At 36.1% G+C, this 18,772-nt stretch overlaps 1 long non-coding RNA gene across 1 annotated transcript; it reads left to right on the top strand.

Annotated features, from left to right (window-relative positions):
• The first annotated feature begins 13,790 nt into the window (after positions 1 to 13,790).
• Positions 13,791 to 15,978, top strand: LOC308609886. The gene is made up of 2 exons (XR_014014368.1): positions 13,791 to 13,860; positions 15,708 to 15,978. It is a non-coding gene; the product is annotated as an uncharacterized lncRNA (long non-coding RNA).
• The last annotated feature ends 2,794 nt before the right edge of the window (positions 15,979 to 18,772 follow it).

The following is an 18,772-nucleotide window of genomic DNA, read 5'->3' on the forward strand; positions in this document are numbered from 1 at the left end:
GTTGTTAACATTCACTTCCTCTAACAAAAGCCTTTAAAGGTAATACTACTAATTATCTGCCTTGTACCCCAGTCTTTTTTTTAAATATGTAACTGTTGAAATTTTTTAATGTTAATCAATATCATTAAGTTGTCCAAAAAGGAAAATTAATCTGTTACTCCATTGTACATCATATACAAAGGAATCTTCTTGGTATATGATATCTTTCTATTTGACTGAATCTCAATGAATTGAGAGAGTACATGTAAGAATTTTAATATTCAGAGTCTTATTCATAAAAGTGCACTACTGAGTAGATTCAATCACTAGCAACACCTTTAAACTGAAATCAAAAGTAGAGCCTCAATTAATGTGAAAACTTTAGTAGCAGAAACACCTGCCTATAAAAACTGCACTGTTAGTACACAGGCGAGCTTTAGTATGATAACAATTTTGTTGAGCTTGAAAAGCACATAATTTTACATTTTTTTCTTATTTAACTTTTTATCATTATGTGGACCATTTAGGTCTAAGGAAACAAGTACAAAAACTGCCTAAAGCCTTCCATTTAATATGTAAGCCATAGTTGTCCGCAAGAGAGAATTTTGTGGTGATCAACAACTCTAGCCAAATCGGCAATAATTTATTATAGTTGGTAGAGTCTAATCATGTGTACCTAACTATGTTCTTTTAAGTAAAAAGTGTAAAACATTTTTAGTAGTAAGTTTGTCCTGAATTTCCAAGTCAATATTTTTAATCCCTGTTTGAATACTGAATTCATTAGCTATTCACCAAAGGCTTGAGGCATAGATTTTGGGCACAGTCTGCTTCTAAGATGAGATGTAGCAAACAGTCTAAATTCCAGTTTTAAATATACACGTGCAAACACATATACACATATATTATACAAAAATTTATATACAGACATTCCCCGAATTACAATGGTTCGACTTACCGATTTTTCAACTTTACCATGGTGCGAAAGTGATACTCGTTTAGTAGAAACTATAGTTTGAATTTTTTCATTTTTTCAAAGTATACTTTGAATTTAGAGTAGAAACTATACTTTTCCCAGACTCCTGATATGCAGCATGATGCTCTCTTGTGATGCTGGGCAGCAGCAGCAGCAAGCCACTCCTCCCACTCAGCGACTCGATCACAACTGACACACTTACAACCGTTCTGGTTTTCACCTTCAGTACAGTATGCAATAAAACAAATGAGATATTCAACAGATTATTATAAAATAGGCTTTGTGGTAGATGATTTTGCCCAACTTTAGGCTAATGTGAGTGTTCTGAGCACATTTAAGGTAGACTAGGCTAAACTATGACGGTTGGTAGATTGGGTGTAGTATAAGCATTTACAATTTATGATATTTTCAATTGATGATGGGTTTATCAGGATGCAGTGCCATAGTAAGTTAAGGAAGATCTGTATTTTATGTGTATTATACATATTCATTATATTATCCAATTATGTGTATATATGCATATAAATGCATGTATATATGTCTGCTTTCATGAACATTTGCCTTCTATTTCAAATATTTGATTATATTTATTTACTTTTTATTTTTATTTTTTTATTTGGTTATATTTAAAATAAACAGACAAGTTCTTGGAGAAGCATTTGAAGAATCTTTGTTTCCAGAGTCAAGTTTTGCAAAGAAAACTTATTTTTTCACTAGCTGTTTATTTTTCAATAGTTAAAAAAATATTTTTAAATTTTAAAGTGATTCTTTAATATATGAATATGAATATGTATTTACTTCAGGTGCTATATATGTTATTTATACATATGTGTATTTATATATATTTAAATGTTTTTAAACCTGATCTTACTGGGTTATGTCTACTATCCAATTATGTGAGAATAGTGAGATTGTTGCCTTTCAGCTTGGAACATGCTTCTGTTTCATTTGATTATATTTTATCCATTAAGTGCTCTGGCCTTCCATTAGCTCTTTTGCTTTGAGGAATACATTTTATAGTGCATTAGAAATATTCTTCTATTTTTCATGCCATAATTTTCCAGTGTCTCACAAAATCATAATTTGGAATGTTCTGACTTGAATAGTGTTTCAGAATAGAGACTTGTCCCTTTTGGAATCATCAGATCTGTTGGTTAGGTATAGTATTTCTTATTTTTTCTGTTGGGGAAAGGGAGGAAGGAAACTGCAGTATGGAACGTTCCAGTTTTTTTTTTTTTTCCTTACGCTTATACCAAAAAAATGCACTCTTCTAGTAAAACTAGAAACATGAGAGTGGCAGTTACATAGTTCCAAATTAGGACAACCTAATATACTGTAATTTTTTCAAGTAAAAGAATAACCCAGGTAGTATATACTATTAACGAGATTTTTTAAAACAGCCATTTGTTGCTTAATAATTCTACTTTTTCCATTCTTAGTTTCACAACATTTTTACACAAAGGTTTATATTAACAAATGCCATCAGTTGTATTGTTGTTTTCCTCCTGCTTTCTGATGAGTTCTATAATTTAATAATGCTTAAAGTCCAGACTTCTCAACTAGAATACATAAGCACAGTAAAAGCAGTGTTTTTAAAATTAATTCTGGAATATATTTCTCTTGATGGTAAAGACATATAAGATTACAGATGTGTATGTTTGGATGCTTTATAAATAAAAGTAATATGATTAATCATGTATTAATTTATACTACCAGAAATTCCCTCTAAATCCTTTCTAGGACACCAACATTTATGACATTTCTATATTATTCTCATTTTATTATCTTAATGAAATATTATATAGGTAGTATTTCATAAAAACATTGCATCAATTGTAATACAAGTTTAGGAATCTTAATTTGGTATGTAAATATACTAACTTCTGTTGAAATTGCTATAGCTTAGGGTCAAAATTAATTTGAAGGTTATTAGTGTTATTATTCTGGTTTTTATTAGCTGCTGTCTCAAATTAATTATAAAGACAATAATATCCCTGGCTTAGAGTTTCTGCGCTATTAATGACATACCGAGATGTCTCTTGGGTATCGGTAAATGATATATTTTAGAGCATAACTTACGAAATGACTTGCCGATTGGCAGACCACCTTTGACAATAAAATACATTTGATAGTCTACCTTTGCAAATTCATTGTACCACACAAATGTGATCTTGGTAATTGACATATGACTATTAAGCTTCAATCATTCTCCATAATATTCCTATTAGCAATTATTAACAGAATAAAGGGGAGATAACAATTCTATAGTATTTATTCAGATTTTTATTTAAAGTCAAGTATAATCTATATATCTATTGTGCTTTTTTTATCTAACACCTCACTTAAGTAGAAGGACGTGTTCTAGAGGTTTGTTATCAGCTTTTAAATGAAGTCATCTTTATCTTTTATTTAAAAATACTAAAAACAAGTTTCATGGTCTTTAATTAAATATAAATAGTGGAATTGTCTATGAAACTTTTGAAATGGTCAATCACATAAAAACATAGGGATATCCTTTAAAGCAGGGGTCCCCAACCCCCTGGCTGTGTGAGGAAATGGGCCGCCCAGCAGGAGGTGGGCGGCCAGCGGGCGAGCGAGCGAGCGAGCGAAGTTTCATCTGCTGCTCCCCATGGCTCGCCATCGCTCGCATTACAGCCGGAACCAACTATCCTCCCCCCACCCGCCCTGTTGGTGGAAAAATTGTCTTCCACGAAACCAGTCCCTAGCTCCAAAACAGTTGGGGATCACTGCTTTAAAGCATATGAATTTCTAATATATTTATTTAGGTTATAGATGCTGAACTTTTTTTTACATAATAGCTCATAGGTAACCTTCACTATTAAGTATTTTATGATGCTTAGAAATGGAAACAATACAGAAGTTAACAAATTAAAATTGTTTTTTGTAAAATGTCAAGTGAGAAGAGAAGAATGTTAAATAATAAATACAGCATATTCACAACTTGGTTTTGAATATCACACACATAGAGAAAAAAGACCCAAAGAAAATGTAAAAATTATTTATCAATGGTTAACTCAAGACATAAGAGAGTCAGGGTGACCTTTACTTCCTCCCGTTCTCATTCTGTATTTCCAAATTCATTGCACTATGTATGTATTACTTTTAGAACTGTTTAAGAAGAAATGTGCCAGTTTGGATAATTTTTTTTTTAACATCTAAACATTGCCGAGTATTGTTAAAATGTTCAGTTTTTATGTAGCTTTCTGGAAGATCTAGGTGGCCATAAAAAGCTGAATATATTAGCGGAGGGGGAGTTTTCCCTCATCTTGAAATAATAATGATAAATAATATTTTTAAAGCATTAAATAATTTTCAAAGCATTTTTATGTACATTTTCTCCTCAGACCATCCTAACTCTCTAGAGTTGGTAGAAAAAGGATTTTACGCATTTTGCCCAGGGTGGGGGTTGGAGAGTGGGAATTGAAATTCATGAAGTTTAGCAAATTGCCTATTTAAGCCGTACACAGTTATTAAGTGGCAGGGCCAGAATCCTAACCTGGCCATTCATGCCATGGCCAATCTAGTGCTTTCCTCTATGCTGTAGGAACTGGACATATCACAAAAATGGAAATAGGTCTGAATCTTGCTCTAGTTGCAAATTTGCCTATAGACCTCACTGGAGCCTGAACCAGGAAAATCTATATGAATTTCTTTCTTCAACCCAAAGAAATGGCCATGTTAAATAATTCCTAGGTTTAATTTTAAAAAATCGATACTGTCTGTTTTTTCACCATATTCCAGTTTGTGTATCTTGTGTCTCTCAACTTCTCCAAAGAACCATGCTTCCTACCTAAAGGATTGCATTGCTTAAGAAACAAACATTGACAATTCTGACGCTAACCTGAATTAAATAATATACCAATCATTTATGAGATCCGCCTTAGTATTTTTACACTCCTGAAATATCATCTCTATAACCTGCTTTTTAAAATAGTCTGACACCTACTGAGTACTCTTTCACTTCCTACAAGAAATAAAGAAAAAGAAAGCATTTGTGTTTTTAATTTTAGTGAAGGGTTCTTGATTTAAGAATTAGTCATTTAATGTCATTTGAATTTCAAGTGTGCCTCAAGTACTTGAGGTTCTTTCTGTATGACTTCTCCAGAGTTTTCACATATATATCATCATTAATTTCATCTTTCACTTGGGATTAGTACCAGAAAAGTTTTATTTACTACTATTTCTTAGTTTTCTTCATTTCGAATATTCAGTGCCTTGTCAAAAATAATATTACAGTCTTATACTGTTCATTGATAACAGATAATACCAAGAAATTGTGATTCTGGTTTTCAGTTAAAAAAACAAAATGAGAAACTAAAGAAATAATTACTATAACAATGTTTTTCTCCATTTAGCCAATCAGATATTCACATCAGTGAGTGTTAGATTTTGAGACTATGAATCCCAATACTAAATGTTTTATATATTCAGAGAAGTGAAAAATAATAATTATTATGCTTCCTCTGTGCTAAATACTATTTTAAAACCAGTTGGAATCCCCCCTGACAACAATCCTAAGAGGTAGGTACCGTTTGCACCTATTTTACAGCCGGACAAACTGAGGCACAGAATGATTAAATTATTCATGGTCACACAGCTAGTAAGGCACAGATACAGTATTTAAAATCAAGTCTGTTTTTGTGAGAGTCCACATTCCCAACCCCTGTAATGAAAGCGTGTGACCCCTACTATTTTCTATGTACCCATTTACTTGCTTTGTGGAAAGAAAGGGAGTGAGGGAAGAGGAGGGAAAGGGAGGGAGGGAAAGAGGAAAAGAAGGCGGAATGGAGGGAGGCAGGAGAATTGTCAAAATTCTGCCAGCTTGTTGCTACTGTGTTTTATTTCTTATAATAAGGTTGAAATTAAGGACTTGTAGAGATTTACATAGAAGAAATAATTTTAAATTTCCTTAAGGGAAGTCTCTGGTAATATTATCAGATGGTGACAGCAAGTGAATTTCTGTTTAATTCTATTCATAATTAAAATGCTATAGCAGGCTCATATTTGGAACAAACACAGTTCTGTTAATTCTCATAGTAATAATTCTACATTTCCTTAAATTTGTTATCATGTTTTTCACCCTCAACACTCTCAGCTTATTTAATTTTAGTACCTACTCTTTTTCAAAAGTCCATAAGTTGTAGTTAGGCTTAAATCATAGGAAACTTGAAGAAAGTTTAGAGCTTGTAACAGAAGGAAACCACCCCCTTCCCACCCCGAGCCCAGCTCTGTCCATTTCTATCAGAGCTACTCCACCAAGAATGGAGGAATTATTCTAATTGGTCAGATTTAGGACACATTCTATTACGTAGGGTGACTGTATTTGTTTAGAGGTACACAGCAACAGTTCCACATTTCTTCTTGTCCGTTGCCTGGTCCTGTGACAGCAGGTAAGTGGAGTGAAGATCCTCAAAACCTCGACCTCAGTCTCTTGTTTCTGTTCCATTCCGTTCCACCAGGGTGAGCTTAATCCAGCAGAAGAGTGAGCTCTTCTGTGTTTCGCTGGGTGGTTCCATGCAGATGAGTCAAGTTCCATTTTGAGCCTGGAAAATCTTGCATGCTGTCTCATCAACTTCTTCCTCGTCCGAGTGTGTCCTCAGAAAATGGTACCATGCCCCCAGTAAGCCTTCACCACAGCTCCGACTCAGGGCTATTAGGAAGGAATTCCAAATCTCAGACATGTTCTGTATTTTAATCAACAGATAATTTGTACGTATAGTTAACATTTACTCTGGATTAGTCACGTGTTCTTATGCAGTTGGAACCTATTTCTGTCTTCATGTGCTTAAGGCTAGGATGAGTATGGATTTTAATCAAGATAATTTAGAAATTTTATTAAGTGTTTCTTATGTGGCAGGCACGGTTCTAGGTACTGGTGATAGAGTTTTAAACAGAGTGGTTACAATCCACACTCTAAGAAAGGGTACTTAACATGAAAATTCATATAGGAAAGATGTACAGAAATCATACGCAAAAAACAAGAGTCCGTTTAATATGCATGGTTGGCATCTTGGGGATAGAAGAAATCTAACACAAGGAGTTTTACAAGACTGATGGTATTATAGTCACTTCAGTTGAACTTTGTTTTATTTAAAACAAGCAACCTTTTTTCAAACCAAGTAAAAAAATTATTGACAGTAATTGTACAACTTTGTAGCTCCTTATTTAGTAAGGAGAGGGTGCTTTGACTTATGATATGAGGCAATTTCAGTATTTTGATAAACTAACCTTCAGCATTTTAGAAATTAAGCTTTTTCACTGATGGAAATTCTAATATTTGCCCATCAGTTTTATTTCATGCCTCCGAAATTAGATTAAATTTTCCAATTTTAAGTGAAAACCTGGCATATTATCTATTGACACTACAGTTCCAAGTTTTATCATAAGAAAAGGTGGGTGAGAGGAATCCCCAGCTCAAAATCCTATCCAAATTTGAATTCTGAAAGTCTTTTTTTGATTGATTAGTAGATGTTGGTATCACATTATTTGCAATGACAGAGGACATTGTCAAGTTGTTACTAGCATTCATTGCAGCACCGGCTTCTGAGAATTCAGTGGGTTTTTTTAAACCACGTTTTCTCCTCTTGACCCATGAGTCCAACTCTCAAAATATCTTGACTCATTCATACATCATACATTCAAGAAATAATTACTGATCACATATACTATTCCAGATACCAAGCTGGTCACTAGGGAGTCAAAATGACTAAGGCACAGGCTTGGCTGTCCAGGAGACCCCAATGTAGTGAACCTTTGCTTCTTACTCTTCAAGTGGCATTGATCCTGTGTAATCAGAAGTAATAGGGAATTAAGTAGCATTCATATTGTAATTAAATGTAGATTGAGCCAGATGATTTTCCAAAATCAGGTTTAATCAGAGATAGGGCAAGAGTGTTCTTTGGGATTTTTCCTTGATGAGCATTGTTAACTATCCTTGAGATGCAATAATAGAAGTCAGTGAGTGATTTATCAATTTGGTTTCCTATGGGAACCAAGATGAAGGACGTTTCCTCCTTTAGTCATTGACTTTCTACAGAGATAGCAAAGGCGCTTCAACTTTCCCAGAAAAGCAATCACCAGTAAACAGCAGTGATGGTAGATGTGGGTTATTTACTACCATGGGGTTGAGAATATTAGTGAGCTGCATTTTGACCACTTGTCAAACATTTTGACATCTTGGAACAGAAAGTGTTATTTAAATATAAAAAGCATTTCCTGGGCTTCCCTGGTGGCACAGTGGTTGAGAGTTCGCCTGCCGATGCAGGGGACACGGGTTCGTGCCCCAGTCCGGGAAGATCCCACATGCCGCGGAGCGGCTGGGCCCGTGAGCCATGGCCGCTGAGCCTGCGCGTCCGGAGCCTGTGCTCCGCAACGGGAGAGGCCACAACAGTGAGAGGCCCGCATAACGCAAAAAAAAAAAAAAAAAAAAAAAAAAAAAGCATTTCCTGTTGAATTGCTGTTAGTCATCCCCATGAGGAAATGACCTATTAAGTAATAGATCGGGAATAAGATTGATTTCTGCTAAAGAGTCCTTAAAGTAGCTACATGTTTCAATTTGTGGGTGTTTTTCAACCATTTGTAAGTTACCACAGTAAAAACCCCATATAAAAAGCTCTCTGAATTTACTTTCCAGCATTCTTTCCTGGGCTTTCTCTATCTTTCCCCCACCCCTCGCTCTCTCTCAGATCAGAAGAAGAGCAATGGGTCTCAAGCTTTAGCTAGAATCAGAAGGCTTGTCAAAACAATGATTTCCGGAGCCTCAGCTGGGAATTTGCATTTCTAACAAGTTTCTAGGAGAAGCTTCTGCTGCTGTTACATATTTGATGAACCACTGCTCAAGTAAAAGGAATGGGAATTTAGGAAGTAGAAAGATGGAGAGCTATGAAAAGCTGAAGTCAGCTTCTGATCTTCTTCACCAAGCTGCCCAAGCTATTGGGAAGATAATCACTACTGCCCCAGGGAAGCGTATTGAAAGTCACACCGATTAGAATGGGCATCATCAGAAAATCTACAAGCAACAAATGCTGGAGAGGGTGTGGAGAAAAGGGAACCCTCTTGCACTGTTGGTGGGAATGTCAATTGATACAACCACTATGGAGAACAGTATGGAGGTTCCTTAGAAAACTAAAAATAGAATTACCATATGACCCAGCAATCCCACTACTGGCACATACCCAAAGAAAACCATAATTCAAAAAGACACATGCACCCCAATGTTCATTGCAGCGCTATTTACAATAGCCAGGTCATGGAAGCAACTTAAATGCCCATTGCCAGACAAATGGATAAAAAAGACGTAGTACGTACATAAAATGGAATGAACTTGGGTCATTTGTAGAGACGTGGATGGACCTAGATACTGTCATACAGAGTGAAGTAAGTCAGAAAGAGAAAAACAAATATCGTATATTAACACATGTATGTAGAATCTAGAAAAACGGTACAGATGAACCAGTTTGCAAGGCAGAAATAGAGACGTAGATGTAGAGAAGAAACGTATGGACACCACGGGGTGAAAGCGGGGCAAGGGTGGTGGTGGTGGGATGAATTGGGAGATTGGGATTGACATGTATACACTAATATGTATAAAATAGATAACTAATAAGAACTTGCTGTATAAATTAATAAATTTAATTTAATTTAAAAAGTAATTGGCCCTCCTCTGAGTAAGTGATTGCCCGAGGGCATCATGTTGAACACTCTCGACTGTCCTCTTAAGCCCAGGTTTGCAGTGAATGAGCCATTTAACCTCTCTTTACCCCAGTCTTTCTAGATTACAAACAGTAACGGTAATTTCCCTTCCCTCTTGTTAAAAAACAAGACAAAACAAAAAATACGCAAATCCTGATGGTGCTTTCCCTTTGTGGAAAATTCTTTGGATTTATCCACCTATTACTCTGATGTAGTAAAGAAGAAATTTAGCAAAATTTCTCTCTGTCCATAAAGATTTTAGGCTTTTAAGCTTAACTCTTTAGCAAAAACTATCAAATGCCTATTCTCCACTGCCTGGGGCTAGACAGTTCCTTGATTCTGTCTAAGAGGTGGGGAGCCACAAGGGAACAAGTACTTAAAGAGACTCTAAAAAGCCCTATCTTTTCTGCACCCGCTTCGCCACCACCAGCTCTCCAGTTTATCCACTGCTCTTCTCACTCTTTCCACACCAGGAACACCAGCCTCTTAGTTTGTACTTTCAACACTCAACGTTCTCCCATCCAAAGGCCCTTGCATTTACGATTTCATCTTCTGGAAATGTTCTAGAAAAGTAATCCATACACATATAAATAGAATATGATACTAGAGGTTATGATAATAGATAGGATATGACTACCTTCAAGTCTCTGGTCAAATGTCACCACATCAGTGAGACCTTGATCATCCTATAAAAAACAGCTGTTGTGCATCCCCATGCAGGTGCACACATTAACCTACACATGCTCCATTCCATCTCTGATATAGTTTTCTCCATATGTTTGTTCCCGTCTGCCAAACAATATATCAATATTTTGGTATTGGTTTATTTTCGGTCTCTTCCCTAGGTAGAATGCGAATTCCGTGCAGGTAGAGTCATGATTTTTTCACTGCAGAACCTACAACAATCATTGGCACATAAGAGTCACTCAGTAAATATTTCTAGGGTGAAAAAAAGAAAGGTGATATATCCTTACCTTAGATTATCCACTGCACATTTTGGTATCCTTTGCATTACTTGCTCAAATGATCTTACACTCCAGCCATACGTACCTATTGGCAGTTCTTTAGGCCCACCATTGCTCTGTATGCCCTCGTGTCTTTTTTTTAATTTAATTTTATTTTTTAACATCTTTATTGGAGTCTAATTGCTTTACAATGGTGTGTTAGTTTCTGCTTTATAACAAAGTGAATCAGCTATACATGTACATATATCCCCATATCTCGTCCCTCTTGCGTCTCCCTCCCACCCTCCCTATCCCACGCCTCTAGGTGGTCACAGGACATATATACACTCACTACCAAATGTGAAATAGATAGCTAGTGGGAAGCAGCCACGTAGCACAGGGAGATCAGCTCTGTGGTTTGTGCCCTCTTGCTTTTTAAATCTTGCTGTAGCCTCTGCCTAGAATGTTCACTTCTGAAACTTTTTTGTTGTCTTTCACACTTCTACATTTCCTTCAAAACACAAATCAGGTGTCCTGTTCTTCAAAAATATTTCATGATGAACTCATTCTTTCTCTGTGTCCTCCTTCCCACCCTGGCACCCTGTCCTGGCACTTATCTACTCATTATGTTATACTATTCTGTCCAGTTGAAACTCCTCCCAGCTTTACCAGAGACCACTTGAAAGCAGGGACTGCTTCTGACGTCAAAAGCACAATGCCCCAATGCCTGGCATATGACAGCTACTCATAAATGATCAATAAATGAACAACAACCCACCTTATTCTTTTTTCTTATCGTAAGAAGCTACTCTTCATTGCTTTAAACTTCTAAAATTGCCCTGAGGGATATAATAGTAATGAGTGTTCCTGAAAATCAAGAGAATGGACACTTATGGTAAGTAGCTTGAAGATCAGCCAAGTGAAAACTTGAATAGCTCCCAAGGAAGAGGAGTGAGGCATTCGAGCTCCTTTAGGAGTAGCAAGTAGCAGTGATGCTGGTGTTCACACTGCCATGAAGAAAACCACTGCCATGTGAAGCTCCTAACACAAGTAAATATGTAGTATCTCTGAGGTATGTGATAGTATGTGAGAGTAGATCATGACAGAACTCTTCAGCAACCTTGTTTCTGGATTTTACCTCATCCAGCATCACTTGGTGTATGTTGAGGTAATGCACAAATTTTACTAGGTAATTAGTCTAGGACTTATTCCTCTAGGGTAGAAAGATGCTATCTTACTCCAATCATGTTGCTATAACAAAATACCACCAACTGGGTAGATTATAACAACAGCAATTATTGCTCACAGTTCTGGAGGCTGGGAAGTCCAAGACAGAGGTGCTAGCTTGTTTGCCTTCTGACACCAGGAGGAAAGTGGAAAGTAGTCATGTATGTCCCTGCAGGTATTTGTAGGTTGTCTTCCACCCTGAGATTTCTCTGCTGCCTCCCCTCCCTTAAACAAGTGTCAGAGAGGATTGGAGCTCTATCTTCACAGCGCTTGCTGACTTTTCAAGAGAAACATTTTTATTGTACAGATAGACCCACAGACATACTGAAATAGATATCCGCAGCTCTGTTGGATGTGTAGTATTTAGCTTCTTCGGTCTGTGTGTGAAACACTTCTAACATGCTTCCCCTCCTCCAATGCCCACAGGGCCACCAGTTTTCAGCCTGTTTTCTCTGTTCTGTTAAACACACCTCTTTTTCTAGCAGCTGAATGGGAAGGAGGACCCCCCTTTCAGTTGTCATCTTCCTCGAAACTGTTCACTCTAAACGAATTCTCACATTTCCCTTCTGAATCTATCTACCATCTCCCTCTATGTCCAAACTCCTCCTGATAGACAAATTTATTGAGCGCTTAAATGTATACCAGTTACCATTTGTCAGTGGCATTTAACCCTCACAAATATTATCCACACTACACAGTTAAATATTGAGGCTTAGAGAAAGTAAGAAACTTGCCAAAAGTTGCACACTTAACAAGTGACATGTCTAGGATTCAGGCACAAAAGATTTGAGCCCAGAGGCCATGCTCTTAACCATGAAGTGAAACCCTCTAAACAGGAAGAAGTTAACACCTGTTCAAGGGAAATGGAGGGTCCATGCTAGCTCCCTTATTTATACCAGCTGCCCGAGGGGAAAGTTTAACAGAAAAGTGTTCCCATTTAATTTTTCTGTTTCTTTAACCATTGAATTAAACAATAACACATCCTCCTTAAATGCAATCTCTCTTTGATTCAAGCTTTCTGATTATTTCAGAAACTTCAGTGAATAGTTTATATCTTCATAATTTTTTTCTTTAATTTCAGAACTTTGTGAGAAGGATAATGCTATTTTCTTTTAAGTGATTAGATAATTTTGTAATTTTCTATGCTAAAAAGTATACTTATACTATAGTATATATAAATTCTATGTATTTAGTGTGTACTTTTGTTAAAGCATTGTAAAATAACAACTGAATTGTACTCCAATAAATACATCATTTTCCTCAACATTGACTTAATGTGCACTATAGTTCATATTTTTTTCTGATTAGTTCAGAATTAGAGAATTACCATTTTGAGACTGGTTTTTACTAACTCTAACTTCCATGTTCCTAATTTCCATGTTCCTAATGAATAAACTAAGCTTTATTTATCCTTAATATTTTCTGACCTCTTCACTTCAATTGAAATCTGGATTGTTTCAAATGATTCCCCTACCATCTCCACCACAAATTTAGCTTTCTCTTTCTCTAGTATAAGAAGAGCCAGCCTGCTTCTTACATTTAGGCCACTTTCTGATTATTATTCTATAATCTCTGTATTCCCCTAATTTTAACTTACTGTTAGGAAGTAAAGTTGGCCCTCTCTCTATTCAAACCACTCCTGTATCCTCCAGAACCAGCGCCTACTTCTACTTTCCTGAATGAGGTCAACTACACTTCACCAAGCTTAATGTTTTTTAATTTTAACTAATTAATTTTTTAAAAATTAATTTTATTGAAGTATAGTTGATTTACAGTGTGTTAGTTTTAGGTGTACAGCAAAGTGATTCAGTTATACATATCCATATATCTATTCTTTTTCAGATTCTTTGCTCATATAGGTTCTCATAGACCAAGCTTACCAATTTTATAGTTTCATTGCCTGTCTTCATCTATGCCATGACCTCATTTCTCATTCACATCTCAAAATTAAACTTTCAGAACTCCATTGCAACAACGATCAGTGGTCTAATGAACTTGTATAAGATGACCAGAAGTTGAAGTATTGTAAGCATTAGTAATATAAAAGTCCAACTTCTGTCTGTTCTGCAAATGAATATATGTTTAATCCTAAATATATGTTTAGTACTAAAAGTTTCACCATGGTAGTGTGAGTCTTTCCAAAATTTATTACATTCCTATTATATGCCAAGCACTGACTTACTCTTTGATTTCATTTTCCCCCCAATTTTGTTTTCCAAACACAGAATGACAACTTGGTGAAAAAAAACCCTGCGGTATATACCAAATACCAAGATGTGCATCCTCTGCCCATCCTCATTTCTGTATTCCCACTCATCCCATCGTAATTAGATTCTGCCACTTTTCTCCTGAGCCCTATAATAGTCTCATGTCTACTCACTTCCCATCTCTTCCCCGTCTTTTAATCTCAAATACAGTTCATACATACAGAACGTCACCTGAATGATGTTCATAACTGATGGCTGCTTGCTTTCTTAAGAATGCTTAAAAGATGCAGTGTTGGAAGAGAAAGCTGTCACCACCTGCTGACTTGTGCCCAAAGTCTCAGAGGCTGAAACTTCTGCTTTCATAAATGGGGAGGTCCAGCACAGAAGTGAATTGAAGAAGTGCCACAAAAGAGCTTATGAGCCTTTTAAAGACTTCCCAGGAGATATACACACACACATACATGTACACAAGATGTTCAGTGTGATTTCAGAGAAATTCTCAGAGACCTCATATGTCTCGAACACTGGGTAAGACCTCTGCTTCCAGACATTCTAAAATTTACTCTTGAATAATGCAACCCAGAGAGTGGAGTACTTGGACCAAATTACTTATATCCCTTATAGTATTATTTCTGGCAAATTACCCCATCCGCTTTTGGCTTGCATAACACACAATTACAAGAACTTCTTTTCTATCTATTGGTAGAGGTCCTCTTCCATCACATCCTGTATACAAAGACTATATAAGTGCACATAATGTCTTACATATTATTTCATAGGGTTAACAGATACTTGGTGTCCAATGTAGAATAACATGGACTATGGGCTAACAGTGTTCTATAAAGAATAAAGTAGTTCTTTGTAAACTAGACTGTTTATATATTTCATACACACGCTTTGTTTCCCAGTTATTCTCTCTTATCACTTAATAAATTCTTTTGATGTCTTTTCTATATCATTTGTACTAAAGTGAAACAAAGCAAGATGTTTTTGATTGCTCCATACCTGGACAAAAGTGTTAGAATGGAAGCCTAGAGGCTGCTATGGTGGTAGCAGTCATAATGAAAATGAGAGAACCCCTAAATGGATGTGGTTTTCCTGCTTCAATTACCTGGAGATTGTTTTCCAGTGCTGACACCAGGATGTTCTGCATTTTGCTTTAGTGAAAGGAATGAGTGTTTCCTCTACAGTTTTAATTATAATTTTGTTTCCTCTAAAATGGCTATGTAATTTCATTGACCATTGAGTTAATACAAAGTGAACTCCTTGGCCTGGCCCTCCAGGCACTCCAACTGTTCTAACCTATCCCTGCTGCTCCATCACCTCCCCTTCTCCTACACATGGGCCTGTGCTGCCATCAAACTGCACAAACCTCTCTTCTCTCAAGTGCTGGGGAGTTTTCTAATCTCTGTGTCACTTTTCATTCTGCTGATTATGTCAGGAATCGGATTTTCTTAGATGCGATGCATACTAAATCTACTTTACACGTATAACATGCTTATATAGTTAGTAAATTTGACAAAAAATTATTAAATGATACCTAATGATGACTACATTATAAAATCATATATATATGCTTTTTCATATATATTCATGTCTTTCAACACTAACCTCACCCTCTCCATTCTCATAATACTTAAAATATGCTTGCTTTATGTTGTCCAGGCCATTGCATGTGGTGCTCTCTTTGCCTGGACTTCTCTCCTTCCTCCGTTCTTCTACTTGCTACCACTTCCCCATGTAATGACCCGATTTGGAGAAGACTTGTTTCTGCTTCTCTTATGGGTTCCCTTAGTACCCTATTCTAAGTTCTATTAATTCAGACTGCATTGTAACTCCCTGTTCATTGTCTTACTTGCTCATTGTGTCCCCAATGCCTATACAGCACCTAACGTTTGGAAAGTACTCAAATAAATGAAAGTTGGTGACATTGAAATACATGTATAACTGGTTTAGAAGAGTTAAATGATCATTGTTATTGAAAGTCATAAAGATACTTACGCCTTTGACCCAGTAATCCAGGAGTCAAAAATTCAAATGCTTTCAGGGTCAAGCAGGTAATCTAAATGTACAATGTTGGCCTGGGGGAAGGCAATGGGAATACAGGTTACTGTACTTGCCTCACCTAAACACATTCAGATTTACACTTTTATAAATACTGTCGATACAAGCCAAACAAACCATAACCCCTGTCTCATTCAAAGAAACAATTCTGTAGAGGAAAAAAATATTCATAATAATATTATTTGTGAATCTATCTGTAATAAGGAAAAAATGAAGACAAATAGCTAGTAATAGGAAGCGGATTAAATTAAATATAGATTGTATCCATTAAATATCATGTATTCTTTAACATTAAAATAATCCCCCAATTGTAATATATGAAAAATGCTTTCGTTATTGGAAATGGTGAAGGAATAACACAAAACTCTGTGTTTGCTGTAATTGCAACCATGTAAAAATATACATCCTTGTTAAAAAAAAAGGATTATGCAAAATGAAGATAACTATGTTAGGGTGCTCAAAATAGAAATGATTTTTGTAAAGTTCAGCATTTAATAATGCCGTCATTTTTCCAATCCTAGTCTCTGGAGAAAGCTTTGGCAATATCTCTTGGAGTCTTAGAAGATGATACCTAGCAAGCAGAACCAGGTTACTTTGGGTAAAAGCTGAAGAATATGAATTGTGGGCTGAGCTACAAATAACATTGTCATAGCAACCTCCAAAGATTTCATAGAAAAGGCATGACTTGGATTTCTCTTTTTTTTTTTTTAAGGAAAATGACTAACAAGATCCCTTTTAAAACAGTTCCGATATAGTGCGGGATAAGATACAATAAGTTTGATAAAGAGTTTTGTTGAGAAATTGGGATAACCTGGCAGAACCTTGAGATCAGAAGTGAGACTCCCTAGTGTAGCCTTAGCACATTATTTTGTGTGTGTATTGATTAGTTTTCAGTGACGTAACACTTATGTGATGCCAATCTGCCTTCCCTGCAGATAATATTTATTTAATAATAAAATATTAAGAACAATATAATAATTCTATAATGATAATAATGGTTATTGTTAGTAAAAAAAGTTCAATTCTCCTTGTTAAGAGACATTTAATATATTTCTCTGATTCTTTATAAAGGCTTGATTATCTGTTCTCAGGGTTCTTCTGTGATACTATATATAACCTCCTGGAAACAGAGGACTGTGGAAATACTGATAGTGTCAACGGAAATCATTGTAACTTCTTTGGAAAGGGCGTATTCCATCAGTCTCATTGCCTCATTTGTTAAGCTGAATCGCCATCCTCAGTGACAGATCTTTTCAGTGTCCAAACTTCCTGCAAGGATTTATGTATTAACCCCATTCTGTTTGAGTTTAGATCAGGAGTGTCCCTTAGGTTATTTTAGGAGCCCAGGTTTCCTGTAGTTTGCAAAAGCTGGCCCAGCCCACTGGCAGAAAATCTGCTTCTGATAGCATAGTCCTGTGGTAACAACTTTGGTATCTTGCACAGATAAGCAGCCTTGATATAGGTCCATGTGGTTAAGGAGGAAGACATTGTCAGTAATTACTTTTACGGGGAAAATGCTAGTTAGCAATTTTTTTCCAGTTCGAGGTAAACATGTAAATCTGGGCTTATCATAAATAGCAATATATCCAAAGTATCATTCTCAGACTACACACAAATTTTTGACTCTAGCTTTCTGTGTAACGTTAGAAAAACAAACAAACAAAAAAGCATAGTCAGATCACCTGTTACCTCAAAATAAGGAGCTGTGTGGCAGCATCGGGAAGCATAATGAGTGAAGCCAGAATTAACAAGTAGCAGGGCTGAGTGTGGAACCCCTGCAGTTCAGGCCTGACCATTGAAACTGGCACCTGATTGCCCTTACAAGTACTACCTGTTCACTCAGTTCTTGAAACAATCAAATGTATACCGTAAATATCATGGTTCTGCTAACACCTTTTGTGTGTTTTCTGAAGCCACTGGTAGAACTAACCTTTTTAACCATCTGCTGAGGACAGAAGTCACGTTATAAGTCAAGTGGAACTTTGAGTTCGATTTCCATTTCTAAACATTTGACCGCAAAATTAAACCTCTTAAAGAAGATTCTTAAAGAAGAATTCAGTCTTCTGGGTAAGTGGGATCTGTCCACTCGTTCATTCAACAGTTACTGAGCTGCTGCTTCATGTAGAATGTACAAGTGGGTTAAAAGATGTTTGAGGAGATTACTGTCTCGTTAGCCATCCAACTAATCATCACTCATGCTGAAGTTTTGAATCAGAAAAAAAAAGAGTTGAACCAATATTTGTTAAATTTTGCACACAAATAGCCCTAGGGAGCACAGAAGGGAAGATTTTTTCCATTGAAAAAATGTATGACTTTTCTGAATAAATTAATATGTATCTTAATCATCTACGTTTCAAATGAGGAAAAGATTAATTTAACAGAATCATTCTGTAAAACCCCTACTGCTTTGAATCCTATGAGAACTTGTTGCTAATTTGAGGCTTTCAAATTTAAAGTCATAAGATAAGTTGAGCAGTCAATAACCTTGAAATTTAGGAAAGTGACTGACATGGACTAGCCAGAACGTTTTTTGCAGTAATTTGATTTATAACTCTGCCCTAATCACTCTTAAAAATCAGCTAGACAGTAAAAAGTTCTCTACCTTCAAACCTCTTGATGCAGTTTTGCAGATTAATCTGAATGGGTTGAAAATTTGATGAAAGGAT

The sequence above is a fragment of the Mesoplodon bidens genome (assembly GCF_964165515.1).
Source record: "Mesoplodon bidens genome assembly, contig: HAP1_SCAFFOLD_1654, whole genome shotgun sequence".
Taxonomy (NCBI): Eukaryota; Metazoa; Chordata; class Mammalia; order Artiodactyla; family Ziphiidae; genus Mesoplodon; species Mesoplodon bidens.